This window comes from Dipodomys merriami, unplaced genomic scaffold, assembly GCF_024711535.1.
Source record: "Dipodomys merriami isolate MVZ:Mamm:240054 unplaced genomic scaffold, mDipMer1.0.p SCAF_397, whole genome shotgun sequence".
NCBI lineage: Eukaryota > Metazoa > Chordata > Mammalia > Rodentia > Heteromyidae > Dipodomys > Dipodomys merriami.
This window is the reverse complement of record NW_027205570.1, coordinates 273,231-301,057: the sequence shown is the minus strand read 5'-3', so window position 1 is coordinate 301,057 and position 27,827 is coordinate 273,231. Positions and strand designations below refer to the sequence as shown.

General features: G+C 39.6%; 1 long non-coding RNA gene across 8 annotated transcripts; it reads right to left on the bottom strand.

Moving 5' to 3' along the window:
• LOC138805502 (uncharacterized) lies at positions 1-27,309 on the bottom strand. Of its 8 annotated transcripts, XR_011365566.1 has the most exons (11): positions 27,072-27,309; positions 26,410-26,457; positions 25,516-25,749; positions 22,798-22,943; positions 22,579-22,686; positions 18,538-18,707; positions 10,795-10,942; positions 8,711-8,798; positions 1,004-1,238; positions 601-719; positions 1-505 (listed from the first exon to the last, which is right to left on the bottom strand). It is a non-coding gene; the product is annotated as an uncharacterized lncRNA (long non-coding RNA). The 8 variants fall into 8 exon arrangements; XR_011365568.1 differs by lacking the exons at positions 1-505; positions 601-719; positions 1,004-1,238 and adding exons at positions 6,791-7,059; positions 8,132-8,265 and having other exon boundaries at positions 22,798-22,947; XR_011365567.1 differs by lacking the exons at positions 1-505; positions 601-719; positions 1,004-1,238 and adding exons at positions 6,791-7,059; positions 8,132-8,265 and having other exon boundaries at positions 18,538-19,276.
• Between the last annotated feature and the right edge of the window lie 518 nt (positions 27,310-27,827).

Below are 27,827 nucleotides of genomic sequence, written 5' to 3'. Positions count from 1 at the left end.
TCAAAAAACATTGACATTTTAATAAAGTTCGAAAAATAAATAGAATGAAACTTTTACAACAATCAGGACAAAAAGAAAAAGAAGGATTTTCTCACTAAGGGGAGAAAGAATCTCCAAATCTAGATTGGTCTCTAACTTGGCGTTCAGGGAGAAATTCTGCCTCAGAGTCCTCAAAGGGATTTCCTCATTAAAGACAGGATTCTCTCCTGAGTCCAGGTAGGGACAGATTCTAATTTCTCAATTGGAAATTGGATCCCCTGCAAGAGGACAGATTTGTCTGGGTATTCTGTGAGGGAAGATTCTCTGACCTCATCTGAATCTAGATTTTGGATCTCACTTATTGGTTTTACTCAGCATATACTGGGGTCATTTTCCATTAGCATACATTTACCCTGTACACCATGACGTGTTTTTTTGACTGGTTTGGAGCTGATCTAGCTTGATTGTGAACATCAATGGGAAAATTCTGGATCATCTTCTTCCTTGGTGGTATGTGCAGGTACACCTGCATAACATTTGGGGTTCAAAACCAGTGGATTGTCCACAGGACTCAAAATGTACTTGGGCCTCTCTACAAATTGAAAAAGAAAAACCCTCTACCTTCACATGCTTTCTTGAGATCAGTGATGGATTCTGATCTCCATCAGTCACTATAGACGACATCACTGATGGGTTCTTTGTCTGGAGTTCTGCAGGAGCTGCTCTATGGTGATGCAAACCTGAGAATGGAAATAGGTACAGGAGTCTTAGAGTAGACCCTAGAAGTTAAGGTGTGACTAAACTTCCATAAGGATAGAATGGGTGAAGCTGTAGAATTTGAGTTTGGACTGAACACTGATGCGAAGGTAGGGTGTTTTAAACAAGTGGCTACTTCTAAGTTCTTTCAAAAGAGAACAGTTATTACCTGGCATAGAATATCCATAAAATGACATTTTTTCCAAGCTGGGGAGTACTAAGGGCCCTTGGCCAATCAGGCCCATCCCTAGAGATGCAGGTTCCATACCTACTCATGAGCTCTGAGGCATCTAAACAAGGACTTCTTCCACTTTTTCTTTGTCTCATGGGTCGTGGGTTCCTCCAGCTAGTCCAGAAGAATGTGTAAGCAGAAGAGCAGGTCTGAAGAGGGCATGTTGAGCTTGACATACTGTGTAAGTTTTTTCAGGGTGTCATGGTCCTTGGTCTCATAGAAATCATCAGGGTAGAAGTCCATCCACATAGGGATGATGGAACAACCATTGCTGTGGGAAGATTGGTGACAAGGAAAATGAGAGCCCACCCTCCCCATTCTGAGTCTTGTCTATAGCCTCTGTCTGGCAGGACTTGTTGTTGGGAAGTAGGAATAAACTCCTGCAAGCAGGATGCTCCTCACAACCCACTTCTAGAAATTTCTCAAATATAATCCCCTAAAATTCTCCCTGTAATAGGAAGAAAATGTTGTTTCCCTACTGAATCAGACTTGCTATACACAGCCCTCCCTGTCATCCCTGAGAGTCCAAAACCGCAAGCACATCCACAACTATGTAATCTGCTATCCTCTGAAGTGCCAAGCCTCAATCCCCTAGTAAAAATCACAACTGGTGAGCAAAGAAGAAAGTTGACTTTGATTCAGAAACCTCAAACATATCAAGTTTTCAAGGACAAAACTTTTCTTTATGCCAACATCCACATACTTTTTCACTTGTTCATCTTCCTCCCAGTTACGGTAGAAGGATCAGTACCAATGGGAGGAGAGTAGGAAGTTAACTCTATGCTTCTCCTTTTCTGAATTAACATGACACACATAGGACTGGCTATGTCCCATATGGTAATGTAAACATGACAGACAAAAAGTAGAGTTATGTCTATACAATTTCATGGAAATTCTGTGAGGATCTTATATGCATCTCTACAAAGACATACACAATGGATCATGCCTCTAAACCTACTAATCAGGAGAGTGAGATCTGAAGATCACAGTTTGAACCCACTCTAGTTTGTAAAATTCTAAAGACACTTATCTTCAATTAACCGGCCAAACGCCAGAAATGGACCTTGGGCGCAATTGGTAGAGTGCTACAAATCGGACAACACTCAGGCCCCAGATTCAAGTTCAAGTTACATCCTTACTTATGTCCATATTCCTTTAAAGGCCTCTAAGGTAGTTATTTCCTAGGTGAGGGTGAATATTGGGTGCCACTTGCTCATTCCTTTAATCCTAGTCTCTCACATGCAAATTGCTAAACTTCCACTAGCTTATGAGGCAAATGAAATATTCTGGCAGCCCAGTAATAAGAAATTAAGCAGGGAGGCACTTCTTTGTCTCAAGCCAAGTTCCTTTGATAAGAACCCAGTGAAACAGTCTCAGAGAGATAGCGATGGTTCCAATACTCTTCCAGGCGGTCTCATCAGCCCTGGGTTTGTTGGTCATGGGGCTTGAACTCTGGGCTTCAGTGCTATCCCTCAGCCCTTCAGCTCAGGGGGAGCTCTCTTCCACTTGAGCCACCACACAACTTCCAGTTTTCTAGTGGTGTATTGGAGATAAGAGTCTCATGGACCTTCCTGCTCGGGCTGGCTTTGAACCGTAATCCTCAGATCTCAGCCATTGACTGTAGTGTTCTAACAATTGTCCAAAGTTCCACTGCAAGCCTTTTAGTAGTGAAATGGAGAGGAGAGACTCATAAAATTTTCTGCTCAGGCCATCTGAACTAAATCTCAGGTCTAAAACCCCTGATTAGCTAGTTATAATTATGAGCCTACAGAACCTGGTGATAAAGCATTGTTACTGGAGACAGTGGGGTTGCAAGTTTTAGTCCACCTTCACATCACTCTATATCATAAAACAGCAACAGTACAACCCTATATCAAAATACAATAATAAAAAGTGTTTAGAATACAATTTAGTGATATAGTCTGCTAGCAAAACTTTCAGGAAAACCTTGGTTTTAATGATTTAGCATCACAAAACCAAACAAATTGAGATGATTTCAGTAGATTCTACAAATGTTTACATTACATCTTAATTTCAAAACATACAAGAAAACATTCATACTTATAAGGAAAATGTAAAAAAGATAAAAGATGGCAGATTATGAAATGGAAAATTCTACACTGCAGGAAAATTATTTTCATGGTGAATATATGGTGGTATTGTCATGGTGAATATATGATAATGTTCTTCAGAGCAGCAGCAATAGATAAATATACATTTACTACACATAGTCTAACTTGTCTGTCTCTATCAACTTCCAATCTTCTATGCACATTATCAATGTATTCATGTTTATGGTATACTCAAAAAAAATAACGCCGAGTCAGGAGGTTACCGAAATACATTAGCTTAAATGTTTTAGGAGATAAACGTGCTAATTATATTGACTATTCTATATCTTAAACATGTAGTGTGTTATCATTGTATCTCTAAGTATATGCAAACACTACTTCAAAGTGAAATTGAATACAATGTTTTGAAGGCATATGCCTGTAAAGCTACCTATCTGGGACATCATGTCAAGACCAGTGTAGTTTTTCCTGCAATGCTGCCCAACCTCTTGCTCTGTGTGATGGAATATGTCTATCATCCCAGGTCCATGGGGAGCTGAGAGCAGCTCCATGTCATTCTAGGCAAGAACTTCCACATGGTCCCATCTCAACCAAAGAAGGTTCAATACTGGCTAGCACCTATCTCCCCTACCTAGGTGAAAATACAAATAAGAACTTCGTAGTATAAGAAACAAACAATATTAAAACAAGCCAACACACACCTAGTGTTTGTTTCTCATACCTGCAATCCTAACTATAGCTAGGACTATATATGTGAGCCAGAAGCACAAAGCAGTTCATCATATTAAAAGTGACTATTTGAGTGTCTGCTTTGACTCTGAGGTCTTTGATCTATTTGTAGTTGATTGTGGTGCCGTGTGATATATAAGGATCTAGCTTTAGTTTTCTACAAGTGATTAACCAATTTTGCCAGCACCATTAACTAAAGAGGGGGTCATTCTTCCATTCTATTTTTTTAGATGGCTATCTGCCTGGAGGTTCATTTCTGGGATTTCAATTCTATTCCATTGGTCCTGAGGGAGGTTCTTGTGCCACTACCAAGCTGTTTTGATTACTATGGCTTTTTAGTAGAGTTTGAAATTTGGTGTTGATATTTCTCCAGCACTGTTCTTTCTGTTTAGGATTGTTTTTGCTATTTGGGGTATTGTATTGTTCCATATGTATTTTTGGATTGCCTCTTCTATTTCCTTGACGAATGAGGTTGGAATATTGATAGTTATGGCATTGAATTTGTAGATAGCCTGGGGAACTATTGCCATTTTCACGATATTGATCTTTCCAATCTTGGAGCATAGGAGTTTTTCCCGTTTCTAGGTTCTGTTTTGATTTCATTTTTCATGTTTTTTAAGGACCTCATCATAGAGGTCCTTCATGTCTTTGGTTAAATGAATTCCTAGGTATTTTTTTTTTTTGTGGGGCTATTACGAATAGAGTTGCTTTCCTGATTTCAGCCATGCTTTTCTCATTGTTGTCATACAGAAAAGCCATTGATTTTTGAGGGTTAAATTTATACCTTGCTACTTTGCCAAAGTTTTGAATCAGTTTGAGTAATTTGGGAGTGGAGTCCGTGAATAAGAGAAACATTAGGTCACCTTGGCACAGACCAATGTTTTTGTAAAGAGTCCCAGAAACACAACAAATAAAAAAAAATGTTTGGAGAAATGGTATTGCATGAAATTGCAGGGTTTCTGAAAGGCAAAGGAAAGAGTTAGCAAGATCAATAGAAAGACCACATACTGGGAGAAGATCTTCACTAGCCATACAACGGACAAGTGTTTCATATATAAAATATACCTAGAACCCAGAAAATCAAATCCCCCAAAAACAAATCCTCAAAGAAACAACTACCCAATGAATAAGGGACCTAAGACTTAAAGAGACACTTCTCCGAAGAGGAAAGAAGGATGGCCAATAGACACATGAAGATGTGTTCAACCTCCCTACCCATAAAAGAAATACAAACCAAAACAACATCAAAACAACAACCACCTTACCCCAGTTAGATTGGGTATAATCAAGGACTCTAATAACAATAGATGCTGTAGGGGATGTGGCAAAAATGGAACCTTATTACATTGTTGGCGGAAGTGTAAACTTGTTCAAAAACCTTGGAAAACTGTATGCAGGTTCCTCAAAAAACTCCACACAAAGTTCTCCTATCACCCAGCAATCTCACTTTTGGGCATTTACACAAATGATCACAAACAAATCAATACTAATGTTACCAGCAAAACTGGGTTTATTGCAGCATTATTTACCGTAGCTAAAATATTGAACCAAGCCAGATACCCCTCAGTAGATGAATGGATCAAGAAAATATGGTGTATATACACAATGGAATTCTCTGCCTCCATCAGAAAGAATAACGTTGCCCCATTTGTTAGGAAATGGAAAGCCTTGGAAAAAATTATATTAAATGAAGTAAGACAGGCCCAAAGAAACAGGTCCCATGGTTTCCCTTATTTTCTGTAACTAGTATATGTCTGAGACAAGCAGAAAAGGTCAGATAAGTTGATGTTAGGTGAAATGAATGCCAAGATAAGGATTCAAATGTATTTTTTTCTTTCATGCCAATGTTTCTAACATATTTATGAGATGATTTCTTTGTTGTTTTCTATGTCCCTCCCCCACGGTATAACCCCTGATTTCATTGTATTTGATGTTGGTATAATTTGTGGAAGGGAAGCAAAAAAACAAATTAAGTAGGGATACAGTTGAACCCATTGAACAATGAGATATACAAGATGTTATGTCAGAAAACGAACATTACAACCTGCCCGGGGGAGGTGGGTGAGTGTGGATTGGGGCGGTTAGTGAGGTGTGTGTGTGTGAGATAAGAAGTGATGGGAAGGGGAAACAAAGGAGGGGGCAACAATGCTTCATAAGAAATGTACTCATTACTTTGCCCATATAATTATAACCCCTCTCTATGGTATTTTCACACACACACACACACACACACACACACACACACACACACACACACACACACACAAGACCATTTCAAGCCAGGTGCCAGTGGCTCATACCTGTAATTCCAGCTACTCATGAGGCTGAGATCTGAGGATTGAAGTTCAAAGCCAGGCCAGGAATAAAAGTCCCCATAAGACTCTTACCTCCAATTAACAACTCAAAAGCCAGAAGTGGTTCTGTAGCTCAATTGTTAGAGTGCTACCTAACTTGAGCACAGAGTATTAGGGACAGTGCCCAGGCCCTGAATTCAAGCCCCACAACTGACAAAAATATAAATAAACATGTAAATGTCTGAATTTTTTGTGAAATGGTAACCTCACTGTACATACTTAAGTAACAATTACATTTCAAAAAGAATCAGAAATCCCGAAGCCATGGGTCGTTATGATGTGCATCTACTTTCCAAAATTTCAAAGTCCCATCGTCTGAGCTGGTAGCACACAGGTTGTAGCCCAAGGGGATGAGAAAATATGAAGCCAGAGATCCTTTCAGATTGTCCCACTAACGCTTTTATTACTTTAAGAAAAAACAAACAAAACAAAGGAAAGCAAACAAAATAGACTTTATGGTTAATTAAAGTGCTATTAAAGATTCCAGGCAGAATTATATTGTTAAATGATGAGTCAGTACATATATTTTGTAGATACTGAACTCACATGTGTCACAAAAGTATCTATGGATTCATAACTAGAAAGTCTTAAGTGTAAGGCATATTAATTAGGTGAGTTTCATTAAGTAGTCAATGAAGAGAACACCACACGGTATACAGTCAGGTAAGTAGTTTATTTACTGAACTGCTTCCCATACCATACATGGTAGAAAGGCATGTAAAAAAAAATGGGGTGACCCAACCTCCAGCGAGGACCTATCTAGGTAAAGAACCGGATGAGGTGAGGCCAGGTCGGGGAAAATTCTGGCCACACTGGATCTAGATGTGACTTTAAGGCCTGAGACACATCTCTGGTTAGATAGAAAGTGTGACCAGAGGCTGACCCGGTTGTGACTTAGCAGGAGGGGGAGGTGGCTGCCTCCAGGTGTGCCAAATACCTAGGTAACAAAGAGTGGAAACTTAGTCAAGAAGTGGGAAGGTGTGTGCAAAGGGTTTGCATGTCCTGGGGCAGACCTAATACACAATACAGGTAGTACCTCTACCATGCAATTCCTGACTCCAAAAAATTCATTCTCAATAATTTTGTTTCTTTCTATCCGTCTCATTCTTTCTTTCTTTCTTTCTTTCTTTCTTCCTCTTTCTTTCTTTCTTTCTTTCTTTCTTTCTTTCTTTCTTTCTTTCTTTCTCTCTTTCTTTCTTTCTTTCTTTCTTTCTCTCTTTCTTTCTTTCTTTTTTCTTTTTCTTACTTTCAAACTTACCATATATTTTAATATCAAATCACCTATATTTGCCAATGATTAACTCAAATTACCTGTAATCATTTATTTCCATAATATCATCTAGAGGTAGGCAGAACTGGAGCTCACACCATTAACTAAATTGGTAGAATTTTAGAGTATCACAATTCTGAATCCGTCTAGGAAGGAAAGTATCACCCATATCAACCTACTAAGTAGGGATTTTGGAATGCAATCATGATCCCTGCTTTTTGGGATGGGTGCAAAAATTGCTACTCTATGAGTACAGTAACTTAAACAAGAAAGGATTGGTGGAATGACTCCAGTGGTGGAATACCTGTCTGGTAAACACAAAATCTAAACTTAAATCAACTTCCTAAAGATAAAATAAGAAAAGGAAACAAAGAACAACTCATACTGAGCATGTGTTTAATGTAAACATTTACCCTAAATTATTGTAATTATAAATGTCATCATTTATTTCTAGGGGCAAACACATTTTGTGTCAAGCCTAAATGAAAATATAACACACTATATATAAAGCTTTGGTAAAACACAGGTCTAGCTTACAATGATGAACACATAAGTTTGCATGCTCAGTGGTGTTGCAGGGTTGATATACATAAATATACAAATTTATATATATATATATATATACATACATATATACCTACAAAAATACATATATACATATATGTATGTATTTATATATCAAGTAACATAATAAATAAAAATAAAAAATTTACAATGAATAAATTTAGTTCACAGATACCTTTCCCAGAGTATTATTTTCTTGAACCAATTCAGGTCTTGAAGTCTCCAATGCCATATCACTCTTACATGGTTGCTGATACCTTTCAGCTTTTTTATGATATTCTTTTTTCTTTGTTTTTCAGATGAAAAAGCCTGGCAATAAACATACTTGTATGACATTCCTTTCTTTAGAAAATGAAAAGCATGTTGTGTTATCTGGCTCTTTATGTATCATCAAACTAATTTTTTATAATTTCAAGTACACATTGTCTTAGACTTAGATCTCACTCATTCTCTTCCAATAGTACCTATGGGAAGGAGAACATGAAGGATCATTTTGTTACTTTTGGAGCTTCTATCATTAATCACTGAAATAAACATTATGAAAATGAAACTCTGAAATTATTTAGAGAGATCACTTGAAAGTTACCTTTCTACACACTCATTCTACTCCCTCAACTAAATCATAGAACTTAAAATAAGTAACAATTTAGCTGTGTGACAGTGGCTCATGCCTCTAATCCTACCTACTCAGGAGTTGAGATCTGAGGATGATAGTTCAAAGCTAGCCCTTGCAGGAAATCCGTGACATTCTTACCTCCAATTAACCACCAGAAAACAGGAAGTGGCACTGTGGCTCAAGTGGTAAAGTGATAGTCTTGATCTGAAGAGCTCAAGGACAACACCTAGATCCAGAATTCAAGCCCCATAACCAAGAAAAATAAAAAAATAAAAACTGATCAAAATGTAATATTTGAAAACTAATGTGCACATATACACAAAAACTGTATAGAAATAAAACTGTAACAGTCCCTGGACTGGCAAAGAAAAAGAGATTAAAATGAAATTGCCTTCAATAATTCACTTAGACGATATATACTGACAGGGGAGCCTACTGGAACTCACATCACTAATTGAAGAGGTAAAATTTGAGAAGATCACATTTCAGAACCAATATGCAAGGAAAGTACTAAGAGTCTCATATCATCCTAAAGCCTGGCACGTTGGAATGCATTTGTGATCCCAGCTACTTGGCAGACAGAAGTGAGGAACTTAGCCTCTGTTCAGCCCTCAGCAAAATTGATAACCTATGAGCAAAGTAAATAAATCGAAAAAGGATGTTCTAATGGTAGAATACTTGTTCAACAAACAAAATATCTAAATTCATACTCATTTCCTAAAAGAGGAAATAAAAGAGAAGAAATAACGTAAGAAAGAAAGGAAGAAAGAAAGAAAGAAAGAAAGAAGTAAGAAAGAAAGAAAGAAAGAAAGAAAGAAAGAAAGAAAGAAAGAAAGAAAGAAAGAAAGAAAGAAAGGAAGGAAGGAAGAAAGAAAGAAAGAAAGAAAGAAAGTGTAAGGTCCTCTCCTGGATGGCGAGCAGACTCCACCCTCCTCGCAGCAAAGTCTCCACCCAGTACCTGCGTTACCTAGGCAACTGGGACACCTGGAAGAGGTCACATCTGCATCTGCTGATGTCACATCTGAATTTGATGTGGCCACACCTTTCCCCACCCATACCCTACATAAGGGCTAGCCCAGGCCCAGACCCTCCCTTTTTAGCTCTTGCTGCTCTTCTCTTGCTCTCTTGCTCTCTCTCTCTTTTTTTCTCTCTGTTCGTTTCTAGCTCTTGCTGCTCTTTTCTTGCTCTCTTGCTCTCTCTCTTTCCCAGCCACGTGGAGTGCCAACCTTGCCTGGTCCCAGCAGGTCTACCCCTTACCTGAATACCACGTGAGTGCTACTGTTCTTACCCCTCTCTCTGCTCTTTTCTGGCTCTTCTCTCTCTCTTTCCTCTCTTCCCAGCTCTCTCTCATTCCCAGGCCTTTCCCAGCCACGTGGAGTGCCACCCTTGCCTGGTCCCAGCAGGTCTACTGAATAAACCTACCCCTTACCTAAATACCACGTGCGTGCTGGTGCTGTTCTTACTCGGTTACCTCTTTTTAGGAACCTAACAGAAAGAAAGAAAGAAAGAAAGAAAGAAAGAAAGAAAGAAAGAAAGAAAGAAAGAAAGAAAGAAAGAAAATAGAAAGGAAAAGGGGCTGGGAAGGTGGCTTAGTGGTAGAATGCTTACCTTGCATGCATGAGGTCCTGGGTTCGATTCCTCAGCACAATATAATTAAAAAAAAGCCGGAAGTGGCTCTGTGGCTCAATTGGGAGAGCACTAGCTTTGAGCTGTAGAGATGAGGGACAACACCCAGGCCCAGAGTTCAGTCCCCACGACTGGACTCTGCCCCCCCAAAAAAAAAGAAAGAGAAAGAAAGAATGGAGGAAAAAAGAAAGGGAAAAGGAGAGGTATAAATAAATCCTCAGCATGCGATAGATGTTAATAATGACCCTGAATAAACGATAGCATACAAAGCTTTGGTAAAATACCACATTGAAAGTTTTGGTAAAATACAGGTCTGGCTTATTCTGTTGGACCAATAGGAGTGTATGTCTAGTGTTGTTGGAGGTATGTTAAGGTGTGTGGGAGTTTACCATCCTGAGGATCTTGCAATGATGAAATTGACTAACTACACAACTACCTGAGCAGATCCCTGCTGAGACCTATATTAAGTCACAGGTTAGCGAAGAACAATATTTACAATTATATATATATATATATATATATATATATATACATATATATAATTTACAATGAAATATATATAATAAAAATAATTTTGTGACCAAAATTATTTTTACCTGATTCTGTGTATGTTTTTCATTCTATGTACAAGTTCCTCATTCTCTTCTGTCTCATTATATTGTCTTTCCTTGGTTTTGTTTTGTTTTCAGAACCATGGTCTAACAGGACATTTCTTGTATTTTTGTCTTCTAGTCTTCACAAAGTCTGCAGTTAAATATTCTTAAGTTCCTTTTGTTAGAAAATTTCAAGCACATCGAATGGGATCTTCATCATAATTTTGTTATGATCTCAAATAAGTTTTTATTTCTGGAATTTCACCTGTATAATATTACTTCAATCTTTTCCAAAGGTCACTTTAGTGGAAGGAGGAAATTCAACATGGATTCTGGTAGAGAATTTCTGTTACTAAAATCTCTGATACATAGTAAGGCAAGCAACTCCGAAATTATTCATTAGAGAGATGATTTGAAAGTCATCTTTGCAGATGCTTGTGTTGGAGCAGGGCTGGCTTTCCAGGCAGGAGATAGGCTGTGTGAGAGGCTTCTAGCCAAGCAAGGCTGGGCTTCAAGGGCAGTTATAGGGAAGTGAAGGTTTTTTGTAATAGCATTATGGACTTTGTGGGAAGAAGTAGGTTCAGGGCTGTGTTTGCGAGGTTAGGCCATTTAGAATTAGGCTATTTATGGGTGAAGTTTCTGATGAAATGAGGAGGAGCTTGTGGGAGAAGGCTAGTTGTGGGTGGGGTATGAAAGGGAAGGGAGGAGCTTGGAGGAACTAGGATATGGGAGCAATGGGACTATGAAGAACTAGAGTAGTTATGGGCCCAGTATCTGATGGATGAATTGAGGATTCAAGGGAGGAACCTGATGTAGGCGGGGTTCTTGGTGCAGCAAAGCAGGATATAGAAGGAGGAGATATGGATGTATCCTGGTTTCTGGTGATGCAGAGCATGGATTGCAGGAAGGGGTGGAGTGGAAGAAGGCTTTCCCTGTAGCAAAGGAGGGATTTCAGGAAGGAGTCTGATTGCAGTCAGGCCTTTGAAAATTTATAGCGGGACTACCAGGTGGTATGTTAGTTAAGTTTTGACTTTTTAAGGAGGAGGCTGCCTGGAAGTGGTTTTCCAGTGGATATAGTCATGTTTTATGGGAAGAGGAAATTGGATAGTGGCAAGACTTAGTGAAGAGTGGGGCTACAAAAAATAAACAGTTACTGCTAATAGGAACACCATTTTCTGTCACTATAGAATTATATTACTTTATGTATGCAAGAGATATTGGAGAAAGTAACCAAGTAATTTTTCCTTCCTAGTGAAATTTTTCTTTATTCCATTTGAGTAAAAGTAAAACCACAGGTCACATCAGGCTCAGGCAAATGGTAGACTAAGACACATGAAGCACTGGACTTGATTCCCCAGCACAACCTTTAAGGACCACAAATAAAAAGTTTAAAATGTCTCATTGGTCATAATGGACCCTCTATGGTCTTAATATTGTGAATGAATAGAACTTTTACTCTGGCCAATTTAGAAATCCGAAATCTAAGTAAGTAGTAATGTTTTAACATTATATAATATTGGAAAGTATATTAAAATAATTAGGAAAATATAAAATTGAATATGGAATGTTCATTTTCCACCATCAATTTTTAATCTAAAAGAATTTTAAACCAGAAAATTGCCATATAATGAGATTGCAGCATGATTTCTTTTCATTCATCAAAATGGTGTCTTAAGCAATGTCTTTGGCATTGGATACATCGATGTTAAAACATATCTAAGAATGTGAAGAACTAAGATGGAGGAGGAAAAGCTGGAGGCAAAAAAAGCTCTTGCATAGAAAGGAGTTTTAGTGTTCCAGTGAACAGTCCTAGGCCAGATAATTACACCAAGTGTGCCAGCACGGTACAGAGAGTGTGGCCAGAGAGAGAAAATCCAGGCAAAGAGACAGATCTGAGTACTTGCTGGCTGCCGCCGACACAGCGACAGCCATAGCTTCCATACCTGCAACACAGAGAGTCTGGTACAAAAGCGTCAGATGCAGCAGGTAAGCGAATTCTACGCAACACCAGCAAGAACTGACAAGGAGCAGATATTTTCACCCTGCAGATCACAGACCAGAGATGACCCAGGAACCAACACTCTGGCGGTGTTAGTAGAAGCCTGCCATCCTCACTCCTTCTCAGGGAGCAGAGGAGGGCAGGCCAATCATCCCCCACCCTACTACCAGAGATCTCCATCTTTGATACTGACAAAGGCACGGCTGAGCTGCTAGTGCCAACTCAGGCCTTGAGAGAAAAACAGAGTCATTTAGCAGGTCACAGGAACCTGCTCAGACCTGCCAGGCTCAACTCCACACAGGAAACAGTCACTCAGCCCAGGCAGAGGAAAATCTGTCCCCAGGAGTTGCTCTGTTTTCTGCATAAACAGAGCCAGAGGCTGCCCCTCCCCATGGAAGCCTTGACAATCAATTGAAATTCAGTAAACATAAACCCTGACAGTGGCTCCAGGCTGGGCTCTGTGAATGTCTCAGAAGCTAGCCCCTCAGGGAAAAGCTACTGTTTGCTGAAAGGCCTCAACTCTACACAGAACCTAACCTCATCACAGCATCTCCAAACAAGAGGTAACAGCCATCTCCCTCTTTTGTGATACTCGAAGCAGATCTATATCCCATTGAACTAGCCTGGGAGGAGAAACACAAAATCCTGGGAAAAGCAGAGCATTTTTCTGCTTGACCAAACAAACTGACTTTAGTAACCAATTAAGCCACAGGAAAACCAACCACCACAAGCAGATCAAAGACTCCACCAAGAGACTGGATATGAAAAAAAGGGAGATACAGAATCTTCCCGTCTCCCACCCCCACCAAAAAAACAAAGAACTTTCTTTTTTGTACCTTATTTTTAAATATTAAAAACAATTTTAATTTCTAATTTAAAAAAAAAATTTCGTTTTCAATTATTTTTTTCTTTTCTTCCTCGTATAATTTTAATTTTAGGTGTATATGTTTGTATGCTTTTTAAAAATCTCTACTGACATTTTGATCATTTTTTTCTCTTTTTCTTTTCTCATTCTTTTCAATTCTTCTCTTTCATTCTTTTCTGTGTGACTTAATTGCTGTTCTGCTCATCTTCAGATATACCTCTTGCCGATTATTAGATCTTATCCCCCAAGGAATACACACTTAATCCAGAAATTTATTACTCAACTCAAAACCTTAGACTTAAACTCCTTAATAGCAGTTTTACCTCTTTATACCAATATAATATTTTAAAAGGTTTTTATTTTTCTAGTTTTTCATGTCTCCTTTTGATCCCTCCCCTCCTCTCATCCCATCCCCATTCTTCTCTGAATACTAGTCCTTCAAACTTGCAGTTTTTAAGGGTTTCACATTTTAATTGTAAATTTTTGTTTTCCCATTTTTATCGCTTTTTTATTTTTCTTCTTTTTTTCTCTTATTCTTTTTTCTTTTTCTTTTTTTCTCTATCTGCTTTCATTCTGTCCAATCCATTTCCCTTATTTGAGATTAGGACTTGGTTAATTCCACTCTCCCTCACCTTTCCACATCCCACTAATCCTTTTTTTTCCCCACATACTCCCTAAACCGAATAATTTCTAGTTGCCAAATTCTCCTTTACTGTTTGATGTTGAATAGATTCTATCTCTTGAACTAGAATGTATCTGCAGACTTTTGACTGTGTAACTACAGACTTTGGTTGATGCTTACCTTAAAATAGTGTTCGAGCCCCAAACTGGTGTTACACTCATCCCAAATGGCCAGAAAAACTCAAGAGAAATAGCAAGTCCGGGGATCTCAGCTCCCACTCATGACAATCAGGGGACAGATTAGATAATGAATAAACCAGAGGACGTTCCCAAAAAGCTCTACAAACACTACAGATAAACAGCGTAAATGAAAAGAGTGAAAATTTGCAAAGTATCAGTGTGAGGATGATAGGTAGAGAGAAGAGGTAACCAAAGATCAATACAGGAGACTCATGAGTCTGAGGAAGCTACTCAAAAATTGATACAGGAATTTTGTGAGCAGATTGAGAACACTGAAAGAGAAATAAAGGAATTGCAAAAGCAGATTGAGATCAGTCAAAGAGATAGAGGAGGAATTGCATGAGCTGGCTGAGAACAGACAAAGAGAAAGTCAGGAATGGTGTGAACAGGCTGAGAACACTCAATGAGAACTACAGGAATTCTGTGAACATGAGGAAGCTAATCAAAGAGAAATACGGAAACTGAGAGAACCGGATGAGAATAGACAAAGATCAATGGAGGCATTCATGGAATCCATAAACAGAAAGCTGAAATAAATCAGGGAGACTACAAATGGAATGCTGAATGGAACCCAAGAGAAGGAATGGCAGTCCAAGTAAACCATAACCAATCAACTAAGTGATTTGAGAATAAACACTGAACACAAAATTAAGGAATTAAAGAGTTTCATGCAAGATCTAAAACAAAGCTCCAGCAAAGAATTTGAAAGCTGACCAACTAGAAGAAAAAGAAATAAAAAACAAAGTAGAAAGTCTTGGCAGTAGGTTAGACCATGCAGAAGATCGAATTTCGGGGATTGAATACAGCCTAGATATTATAGAGAAAGAATACACAACCATCCAAGACAAAAACCAAGAAGTATGATAGATCTATTCAACATTTGGAAGAAACCATCAGAAGGCCTAATTTGAGGATAATGGGTGTAGTGGAACACCTAGAGACAGAAGTAAATGGTCTAGGAAATTTGTTTCACAGGATCCTAGCAGAAAACTTCCCAAACATGCAAAAAGATAGGCCTATTCAGATACAAGAAGCTTTTAGAACACCCAATAGAGAATATGGGGGGAATTACTTACACATGAGTCCATGAGTAAGGACCACGATAAGAATTCTACAAAGAAGCGTCAAAATGGACCAAAGGATCCTACCCATAATACTTTGCTTCTACTGCAAATCACACAACCTCCAAAATCCAGCGTCTCCATTTGTAGAAATACATACTTGTGACAAGGATAGAAAAGGCACCGAGGACCAAAGTGAATGATGCACAATTTTAAGGTAGATTCCATAGATAAAGGAATGTGTCCCACACATTTCCAACTGTAAATCTGAGAAAGTCAGTCATCTTTGTCATACTAATAAAAACCACATAAAAGCTAACTGTGAGATTCAAAAAGATTGCATGAGAACAGGTGTTCATTGTGACAGCACAGCAACTTCAGTGCAAATTACTATCTCTGTCTTTGCTTGTCTTATTCCAATCTCATTCTTGAATTCTGAAGGTGAGATTCTGGAGAGCCAGTTCTCTTTGCTCCAGTAATTAATTGGAGATATAATTTCTTCACATAGTTCTTGTATTCTCACTGTTTATTAAGCTTACTGAGTACTAATGGGATTATAAAACACAAGGAAGTCTTAACTTCTCCACTATTTTTTAAATGTCTGCTGTAAGAACAACAAAGCTAACGAAAGCAAAAACTCAGAAGCCATATAAAGATATTTGTGGTGTATTGGTACCAGAAGAAATTGAAATGTCACATATAAATACCAAATGACATTTACAAAGCACAAATTCTAATTCTTCTGTGAGCTAATATGATAATTACACATGTATATTTTCCAACAAAATCACCATTGAGAATACCACAGCCAATTTCAATCACAGAAGCAAAGCTGCAAGAATTGCTAAAATTTCCACCTATTCTTTCCAAGAGTTGAGAGCATTGATTCTGCTGGCATTGACTGTTTGATCCTCTTCCTCCTCACAAATAAGTGTGCCTATGTAGAACAATTTATATCTATATCTTAACTTCATGGGTGTCTAGCCTTTCTGGTCTGATCTTCAGTCTTAGTACCATCTATGTAGCATATGTAGTTTATGAACATGAACCATCCCTTAACAAGCAGAAACATGCTCTAAAACAGTTCTAACAGAAACATCTGTGATAATGGAAATATTCTATATATGCATTGTCTAACATACTACCCACTGGCTATATGTGGCTAATGAATCTCAAATGTGAATAATGTCTGAGACATTAATCTTTCCAATTTCAGTTAAATGAAATTTTAAATAATAAGATTCATTTACTCACTCTTAACTGAACAGCTCAGTTTCCAAATAAGGAAGCTGCAGTTCTCACAAAGATAGTAATAAGTATGAAGTCTTGACTTTAGACATGCCAAATTCTTACCAAATTCCTAGCGGTACTGGAGGATTGAACCCAAAACCCTATACTTTTGAAACAGCATCTCTACTAGTGCCATACCTGCATATTGTAATTGGATTGCTTATTTTGAGGTAGTATCATTTTGCCTGGGACTGATTGGACTGCGGTCCCCCTAACACAGGCAAGAAAACATTGCACCCAGCAAATGCTTAGAGTTTCTGAAACTTTTTTTTGTTGTCTGGGCTTGCCTGGCACTGAAATTCTCTAATCTTTGTTGCCCAAGAAGATAAGATTAAAAGTTTGAGCCACTTTATCAAGTAAAGGTACACGATTTCAAAATATCATGATATTGCCTGTATTTGTGCTTAACATATAGATCTAACCTTACTTTTCTCCCTCTTTTGTTTAGTATTCTGAGTTGAAAACTTTGGCTTTCTTGATATACATAGCTTTGTTTTAGATGGAATACCATAACAATAAAAAAAACTCCCAAAATTTTATGTCAAAAATCATGGAAAAGAAGGCTTCAGGTTGGAAAACAACAACAACACTGATCCTTCCGTTATAAATGCAATATATTTATAGTGTTAGTCAGTGCTTTCTTATATCAGAAGAGAAGGAAGGCAGAAATGTGAAAAATTTGTACATGTACCACAGTTGCTTTATTAGTCTGTAGTTGAACACAACTTTGATTTATATATTGGCTGTTGTTGTGAATAAGTTAAATAACAATGAACTACAGATATATTCACGAGTTACCGAGAGAGAAATAATCACATTATTGGTGGGTAAGATGATACATTAACTTAGCATTTCTCTTTTATTTTGTCGGTTTGGGGCTTGAACTCACGGCCTGGGTGTTGTCCCTCAGGGCTTCAGCTCAAGGCTAGCGATCTACCCCTTGAGCTACAGCACCACTTCCAGTTTTCTGGTGTTTCTTGGAGATAAGAGTTTCACAGACTTTTCTTCCTGGGCTGGCTTTGAACCTGATCCTCAGATATCAGCCTCTTTAGAAAACTGCATACTACTTTCTACAACGAGAATACTAACCTGGATTTTGACCAAGAGGGTAGAAAGTTTCCTTTTCTCCACACTCTCACCATTATTATATTTTATAATAATGGGCAAGATTTTACTATCTGCAGCACACCCCAAACTGGCCTTAGACTTAAATCCAACCTCCTAAGTGCTTGGAATTACAAGCCTTTACCACAACACCTGGTTCCTTTGATTTTTTGATAAGAGTTATAAAAGTAATTAAGTAGTATCATAGTAATTTTGAGTGACATTTCGCTAATGAATTCTGGTCTCAAAGCATTAAGCCAGCATAGAAGTTGTATTAAGTACAACTTTGTTAACCCACTGTCGATCTTCAGGGATTTAAGGAAAACATGTCTATTCAGAACTTTTGTCCATTTTAAATCAAGTTTCTCGTTAATCTCATCTTTAATCTTCTATGCAAAATCAATAAATAATTCAAGGTAGTAGAAAGGAAAAATATTAAGCAACTCAACATTTTTCAATTATCAATAACATGATATTGCTTAAATCATTTTCTATTTACGCTTGCGAATATATAACTCAATTTAGTTATACCTTTTACAAGGCTGTAAGTATTTTATTTATTTTACCTTGATTATTCATTCCAAAGTATACGTGTATAATTTCCCTTGGTTTATTTCAATCTCAAGTAGTTCAGATTTGGACTGAAGAATAAATTGAAGGAAACAAAAAAAATACAGTTCCTCTCATCTGATGATGCCTCTACAAGAATGAGGAAAGAGTTCAACCTTCTAAGGACCTATGATAGGATATCAAAAAGAGAATTCATTCCTCTAGGTCTTCCTTATGATGTAAAACACAATATATTGCTCAGATACTTTTGTTTTATCAGTTTTTCACATTTACATATGGACTTCACCTCAGTTTACAACATTCATTCATTATTCTGTTCCTGATATTTTTACAATACCAAGACATAAGATAACCAGTTTGATTTACAGCATGAGAAGTTATCGACCTGGCTTCCTTGGAAGCAGAGCATGGTCAATAGATAACAGTACTTTTGGTTGCTCACTACATGTAATAGTACATTTCTGAACAAGCATTGTTACCTCCTCCTTTATTTTCACCTACCATCCTTCCCTCCTACCTCCAAAAGTATACTGCCCTCCCCCAGTCCCCAACATAAATTGTAAAGTTCATTTTTCAACATAGGGTTTGTGAATTTAATTGTTACAATGGGTCAACCTGTATCCCGTTTAAGCATTTTGGTTTTTTCCTTCCCCTTCCCAAACTAGAGGAACATATATACAAGATGTAGCAGCTTCAAATACAGTGAAAACAGGTGTTATAGTTTGAGGGAGGAACCTATAAAGAAACACAAAAAATCACATTGCACATTATAAGTATGTTAGAAACAATAGCAAGAAAGAAATAACCACTGTGTCCCTATCTTGGGGTTCATTTCCTTTAACATTATCTTGTCTGGTCAAATGGACATAGCTTTTGAACATTTCTGTTTATCGCAGATATATATTCGTTATTAAAAATTAGGGAAACCATGGGATGTATCTTTCTTTGGATAGGCCATACTAATATTTTATCTTCTACATTGTTGTATTAGTTTATTCAAACACACACAAATATACACATACAAACTCACAGATATATATAGGTGTAGTATGAAGAATCAGTCAGTCGGCAAAGCAATATTTTAATAGGAATTCCATAAAATATTTAATCTGCTGAGATCTGATTAGAATTTGTAGAAATAGATAGCTGTCCAGTTTCTTCACTTCTCTTCAATCTAGTAATAGAATGCCTAGCTACAGCAATAGGACAAGATGGAAACATAAAGGGGATCTAAATAGGGAAGGAAGAAATAAAACTCTCCCCCTTTGCAGATGACATGATCCAGTATTTAAGGAATCCCATAGAATCCACTCCCAAATTACTCAAGCTGATTCAAAATTTTGGCAAAGTAGCAGGGTATAAAATTAACCCCCAAAATCAATGGCTTTTCTGTATGCCAACAACGAGAAAAGTGTGGCTGAAATTAGGAAAGCGAAACCATTTGTAACAGCCCCACAAAAAATAAAACACCTAGGAATTAACTTAACTAAAGAAGTGAAGGACCTCTATGATGAAAACCTTAAAAACTTGAAAAAGGAAATCAAAACAGAACTTAAAAAATGGCAAAAACTCCCATGCTCCTGGATTGGAAAGATTAACATAGTGAAAATGACAATACTTCCCAAGGCTATTTACAAATTCAATGCGATACCTATCAAAATTCCAACCTCATTCTTCAAGGAAATAGAGGCAATCCAAAAATTCATATGGAACAATAAAAGACCCCGAATAGCAAAAACGCTCCTCAACGGAAAGAACGCTGCTGGAGGAATATCAATGCCAAATTTCAAACTCTACTATAAAGCCATAGTAATAAAAGCAGCTTGGTACTGGCACAAGAACAGACCTCAGGACCAATGCAATAGAATTGAAAACCCAGAAATGAACGTACAGACCTATAGCTATCTAATTTTCGATAAGGGAGCTAAAAAACTAGAATGGAAGAAAGACAGCCTCTTCAGTAAATGGTGCTGGCAAAATTGGTTAACTAAATGTAGAAAACTAAAGTGAGATCCTTATATTTCACCCTGCAACAGAATCAACTCCAAATGGATCAAAGACCTCGTAGTCAAAGCAGACACTCTGAAAACATTACAGGATGGAATAGGAGAAATCTTAGGTCTCCTTGGCTCAGGCCGAAATTTTCTGAATAGAGACCCGGAAACACAACAAATCAAATAAAGGTTGGACAAATGGGATTGCATGAAGTTGCAGAGCTTCTGCATGGCAAAGGACATAGCTAGCAAGATCAATAGAAAGCCCATGGATTGGGAGAATTTCTTCACTAGCCATACAACGGACTAGTGTCTCATATCTAAAATATACTTGGAACTCAAAAAATTAAACCCCCCAACAACAAATCCTCAAAGAAACAACTGCCCAATAAATAAGTGGGCAAAAGATTTAAAGAGAAACTTCTCTGAAGAAGAAAGAAGGATGGCCAATAGACCCATGAAGAAGTGCTCAACAGCCCTAGCCAAAAAAGAAATGCAAATCAAAACAACCTTAAGATATCACCTCACTCCAGTTAGAATGGCAAAAATCAAGAACTCTAATAACAAAAGATGCTGGAGGGGATGTGGACAGAAGGGAACCTTACTGCATTGTTGGTGGGAGTTTAAACTTGTTCAAACACTTTGGAAAGCACTATGGAGGTTCCTCAAAAGACTCCACATAGAGCTCCCTTATGACCCAGTAATCCCACTTGTGGGCATTTACCCAAATGTTTACAAAGAAGACCACTCTAAAGCTACCGGCACAACTATGTTTATTGCAGCATTATTTACTATAGCTGAGATATGGAACCAACCCAGATGCCCCTCAGTAGATGAATGGATCAAGAAAATGTGGTATATGTACACAAGGGAATTCTACGCCTCCATCAGAAAGGATGACATTGCCCCATTTTTTAGGAAATGGAAAGAGTTGGAAAAATTATATTAAGTGAACTAAGCCAAACCCAAAGAACCATAGGTCCCATGGTTTCCCTCATTTGGAATAGTTTGTATATGTATGAATCAAGCAGAAAAGGTCAGATAAGGCGATGTTAGGAAAATAAATCCTAAGATATGTATTTAAAAGTTTTTTCTTTCATGCATTTGTTTCTAATGCATTTATATGATTATTTTTTGTTTCCTCCCCCACAGTATAACCCCTGCTTTCACTGTATTTGATGTCGTTATAATTTGTGGAGGGGAACGGGAAAAACAAGTGTTAATCAGGAAACAGGTGGACCCATTGCAAGTTGAGAAGTACAAGTTGTCATGTCAAAAACGAACTTTACAATTTTGGTGGGGTTGTATGGGGAGGATTAGTTTTCGGGGAGGCTTGGAAGGCTTGGGAAGGGGAAACAATGGAGGAGGCTATAATGCTTGTTAAGAAATGTACTCATCATCTTGCCCATGTAATTGTAATCCCTCTGTACCGTTTTTTCACAATAAAAAATAAAAATTGAAAAAAATGTATTCTAAATTATTGCTATTTTACTGCACCTTTCCTGCAACCAGTTTGATATAGTTTAATAATTGTCAAGCCAAGTTGCTCTATATTCTACTGGAGATTTACTAATTCATGCATGCAGGTATATGTATATTTATATGTATATATATGTATATGTTTATGTAGCTATATATTTACATATATATGTTCCAATGTGGATCATTAGACTGGAAACTTTGCTTTGTTTTGGTGGTCAGTAGTTGAGCCTGGTCTGCTCATTCTGTGACAATATCTGTACTTATTCTCATCATTCCTTTATTTACCACACCATCAGCCTTCTAAAATCAGTTTCATTTCCTGGAGAATATTACCAATCAGTCCAGCCAATATCCACCCAAAGGGCTTTAATAAAGCAAGCTTTAAGGAAGGAAGATAACATGAAGTGACAACTACAGAATTTCTACGGAGACCTAGAAGTTTATCAAAATTATGTCTGACATCTTTCACATTTCTGTCTTCCTTCTCATAGTTAAGAAAACTTTGACCAACACTATAAATATATAGCATTTATAACTTAAGGATCAATGTTTTATTCCAACCTGAAGCCTTCTTTTCCATGATCTTTGAAATAAAATTTTGGGAGTTTTTTTTTTTGATTTTCATGGGATTCCATCCAAAACAAAGCCAATGTTTTCAATTCAAGAGTACTAAACAAAAAAGGGAGAAAATCATGGTTAGCTATATATGTAAAGCACAAATATAGAAAATATCAAGAAATTTTAAAATTGTATATTTTTACTGGATAAAGTGTCTCAAACCTGTAATCTTATCTTCTTGGGCATCAACAATTAGAGAATTCCAGTTCCAGGCAAGCCCAGACAATATAAAGAAGTTTCAGAAACTAATCATTTGCTGGGTACAATGTTTGGTTTGTGTTGTCCAATCAAACCCAGGCATAGTGATACTACCTCAAAATAAGAAATCCAATTATAATCTGCAGGTATGACAGTAGTAGAGATGCTGTTTCATAAGTATAGGGTTTTGGGTTTAGTCCTTCAGTACCACTAAGAATTTAAGTGTGTGCCAGGTTAAGAATTTGGCACTAAGGTCAAGACTTCATACTCGTTTTACAAGTTCTAATAAAACTTTTACCTCTTTTCCTAATCTTTAAAAGTATAACCATAACTTCCATGCCCAAATCAAATAATTTCCTATTAGAGATTTTCTTCTATCCATTACGTAATATGTTATGTGTTGGATACTGTCCTACTGAAGTCATATTAAAGATAGAAAACCCATTGTCTTAGAAAGTGACTGCTTGTTTGTCTAACAAGGCAATTCACTAATTAGTCTTTTGAATCCCTTCTGTTGGAGGAGAGCTGGGGGAGGGGGTCACTTTAAACTGGCCGAATTTTTCTATCCAATTTTAGACAAGAGCACTTTACAAATTGTTACATTGTCAGGACTAGCTGAAAAAGTCCAAACCAGGCACACAGCCTTCTACACCCTCCCTGCTGGCAGCCTCCACAAGGAGAAAATGCATCCTGAGGCTAGAAGGGAACCAAACTAACCTAGTAACCTTCCATGCCTCACAGGGAGGGTGGGCATAGCAGGTCTGTGACCAAACCCAGCTGGAACTTTTATTCCCCCAGAGATGTTCAATTAAATAACAAAAACACAGATAAACACAAAAACCAAGAATCCACATTTAAAACTGGTACCAATTCTAAAACAGAACTAGACAAGAACTGAAGGCTGAGTTGGGGACCAATGGGCCCCAATTTATCCCTGCCGGAACTCTGTGCTGCTCCCACTCAGCAAGCTGAATCCACAGTCTGCTGAGTGAGCCTGCCACACTCACCCATAACTTCCCTACCCCAGAAAACATTAAACACACACACTAAACTTAACAAGACAAACAAGTGGCCACAAAGACAAAATCAAGTCTCAGTGAATGGGGCAACATCTCACCACCATTCACTTACCAGGGGACTCAACCCCCCCACTCACCTCCGGAGGATTTTTCTCTTAGATTCCTGCAGACGTTGACTCAGGGGCCTTCCAAGGTGGAGGAGAATTCCCAGTCATCTTGGGGCAAGGAACAAAAGTCCCTTGCGGCCATCCCCTCAGATTGACAGGTTCTCCCCCACGCTCAGAACACCCCTAGCCAAGGCCCGAGGCTGAGATATAACTGGGGCCACTCGCAGGTGGTCAATGGCAGCTTCATAATTGACAAACAAGCAAGTTACAAAAGCAAACAAACTAGGACAAAGTCTCGGGGTGTTCCATTGGGATTGGCATGTTTTTAGGATGCCCAATTGTAGCAGCCTTTGTATATGTGGCCTGATTCCATTTTTAGCTTCCCTGCTTAGTGGATGCTGATGTATCATCACCGGGGCAGCCGACGGCTTAAGTCCAATGGCCAATCCCATTCCCCCTGTCTCCGCCCAAGCCTGAGGGAAACCTAACAACCACTTGGGGTCAATTGAGACTGGCTGAGGGCTTTCATGCAAACGATGCTCGTCTTCTAGGCGTAAATTCAGAACTTGGAGAGATTGTCCTTGGGGTCCTCTAATGGAGGCCCCCCCTTCTTGGAAGTGAATTTGGGCCCCTACTTTTGAGAGGACGTCCCTCCCCAACAGCGGGTAGGGGCAGTCAGGAACCAGGAGAAACAAGTGTGTGACCAACCCCGTTCCAAGATGCACTTTTTGCTCAGTTGTCCACTGGTATAATTTTCCCCCAGTGGCTCCCTGCACCCAAGACTTTTTATTACTTAGGGGACGTTTTGGTTGAGTGAGTACCGAATGCTGGGCACCAGTGTCAACCAAGAAGGTAACTGGACTGCCACCCACTCGTAAAGTCGTAAAGTTATCTGGGGCTCAGGGGGGGCTCCTGGCCCTGACTGGCCTAGTCGTCACTTCCTAATGACAACACCAGTGCCGGTCTCCCAGCTCCCCTGGCCTGTTTTCTGTCATTGGGGCAGTCCTTGGCCCAATGCCCAAATTCTTTGCAGTATGTGCACTGGTCCCGGCTCAATGGTGGTCTCTTTTTGTCTCCCGGGTTCCTCACTGGCCTACTCTCTCTCCCTTCTGGCTGTCTGACTATGGTGGCCAGGATCTTACTTAACTCTCTGGTACGTTTCTTGTCTCGCTTGTCCTCCCTATCCTCCTGCAACTTACGCAATCTTTCTTCCTTTTCTTCCTGAGTTTCTCTCTTATTGAAAACTTTCTCTGCCTCCTTGACTAAATCTTGCAAAGTATACCCCTGAAGTGCCTCCAGCCATTGCAGCTTAGTCCGAATGTCTGGGGCTGACTGCCCAATAAAGGACTTATTAACATCGGATTGCCTGTCTACGGTGGAGGGGTCAAAGGGCGTATACATACGATATCCTTCCATTAATCTTTCTAAAAACCCCACAGGCGTTTCATCAGAACCCTGCACTATTGCACGTACCTTGGCCAAATTAGTGGGGCGTCTCCCGGCCCCTTTAAGACCCGCCAACAGAACCCGGCTATAAAGACGGAGCCACTCCCTACCAGCAACAGTGTTGAAGTCCCAGTTAGGGCGGGTCAGCGGGAATACTTCATCGATCTCATTTGGCATTGGGTCGGTCTGCCATCTTGTCCTGGAACATTTTTGCGAGCCTCTAGGAACACTCGCTGATGTTCCTCTGTAGTGAGGAGGGTCTGTAAGAGCTGCTGACAGTCGTCTCAGGTGGGTTGGTGCGTTAGCAAGATGGACTCAATTAAACCCGTCAGGGCCTGGGGGTCCTGGGAAAAGGGCAGGTTATGGGTTTTCCAATTATGTAAATCTGAGGCAGAAAAAGGCCAGTATTGCACTTGGCCACCCACGGTCGGGAGGAGGAAGGAATGAGTTGTCCAGACTCCTTCTCTCTCCCCTCCTCGATGGCGGCAGAGACACAGGTGGCTGCTAAGTGGGGGCGAGGGTGCTCTGGGCGACTATGGCACCTGTGGCTCCGCCTCTGGCTCAGTGGAATTGGGAGAAGGCATAGGTGGAACAAGGGAGCTCTCTTGTGGCTTCCTGCATTCCTCCACTGGAACGGGCTGAAGATAGGGCGGTGGAGGGTCTGGCATTTGGAGAGGCTCTAACAATAGCAAGTCTGTCTGACTGTCAGGCAGACCGGGGGGATTTGGAGAGCAGGTGGAGGAGTCCTTTGTTTTAAGTTTTGACAATTCCTTTAGGGGGTAAAGGGAAGACTGGCATAAGGGTGGTGGGGGAGGAGTGAGGGGAGTGGGTGGCAGAGGGACAGGCAGGGGAGGAAAGGTGGGCTGGGTGGGGGCAGGAGGAAGAAGGGTGAGGGGAATGGGAGAGGGTGGAGGGGCTGAGAGAGGGATGGAATGGGAAAGGAAAGGCTTAATCCACTCCGGGGAGTCCTGAGCAAGGGTTTCCCAAGTAAATATGTAGGGGACCTGGTCAGGATGTCCTTGAGGGCTGGGCTGGAAGACTCGAGCCTTCACCTGTAAAATAATACCAAAATTAAAGGAGCCCTCCTTAGTCCACCCTACATTGAAGGTGGGCCACTCAGAGAAACAGAAAATTATCCTCTTCTTTTTCTGGACCTCCAACGACAAGTTGTGGTCCTGGGCTAAGACTTCTTTCCAGTGATCTAGAGTCAGGCTTAAGGGGTGGTTAGTTGTTGTCCCATTTCTTTGAGCGTCACAAAACAGACACCAAAGACAATCAACGTTAGACAGATGCAGACAAGACTAGACAAACGCCGCGCGGTCCCCGAGTGAGCACAAATGAGGAGCGAAACTTCAGAAGGGAGAGGCCGGCCTTGCCTTAACTCCCCCGAACATAGAGACACTCGGATCTCGTCCCCCCTCCACGCGACACTGGAGTAGGACTCCTGGGCGGGACTAGGGTAGTGGGCACGTCTGCTTTTCCCTCTAGTCCACCACAAATTCACGCGACCCTGGAGTAGGACTCCAGGGCAAGACCAGGGTAGTGGGCACATCTGCTTTTCCCTCTGGTCCACCACACAAGTCCTGTACAGGCACTTTTGGATCCCCAAAACGCAAAATGAACACGACAAGCATGGAGAACACAGAAAATTAGAGCTCTGTCTTACCTCCAACTGGTCTTGAAATTTTGGGTCTGGGGGCGCCTTATCCCGGACGAGCCCCCAACTGAAGGACCCCAGACTCACTGGGATGCTTTCTTCAATGGGAGGGCACCCCAAGAACCAAGACTCCAAACCAGCAGATGCAACAAGCAAGAGGAGTTTATTAGGCTTTTGCGCAAACGGGCTCCCTGTCGAAGGCAGACTGGAAGCCAGGCACTTTAAAGACAAAAACCACAGGATTATCATAAGACCCCAGGCTCCCCAGGATTGGCTCAGCTCTGTGCAGGAAGTTTTGTAACACTTGTTGAAAACTAGTTGGTTCCCTAAAGGGGGAGGCTTCTCTGGAGGGGAGTCCACATATTTACAGGCTTGCAATTGGTTGACATTTGACCTAGTTTGCTGGGCTCGCCAGATGGTCCTTGTCTTGAGCCCCCTGCCGTGAGTTTTTACACAGGAATTCAGGAGAACATATTCTTTTGTTCTTTATCTATGTTTGAAGACCTTGTCCCGGGGCTGGCCTCCATCTGGACTTTGTAACTTTTTAACTTATTTCTGGGAGGGGAAGGGTCAGTGTTTGCGCAAGCAGGTTTACAGAAGCAGAATTAGCAGTTAGCATATTGTAAAATGGACATAGCCCCAATTTCAATCTTTCACCACAATACTCACACCCCAAATATAATATTTAGTTCATGCAATCTTAGCAACATAAGCATATGGCCCAAAATGTTCATTAGCTTTATATGCTGTCATTAATGTAGTATA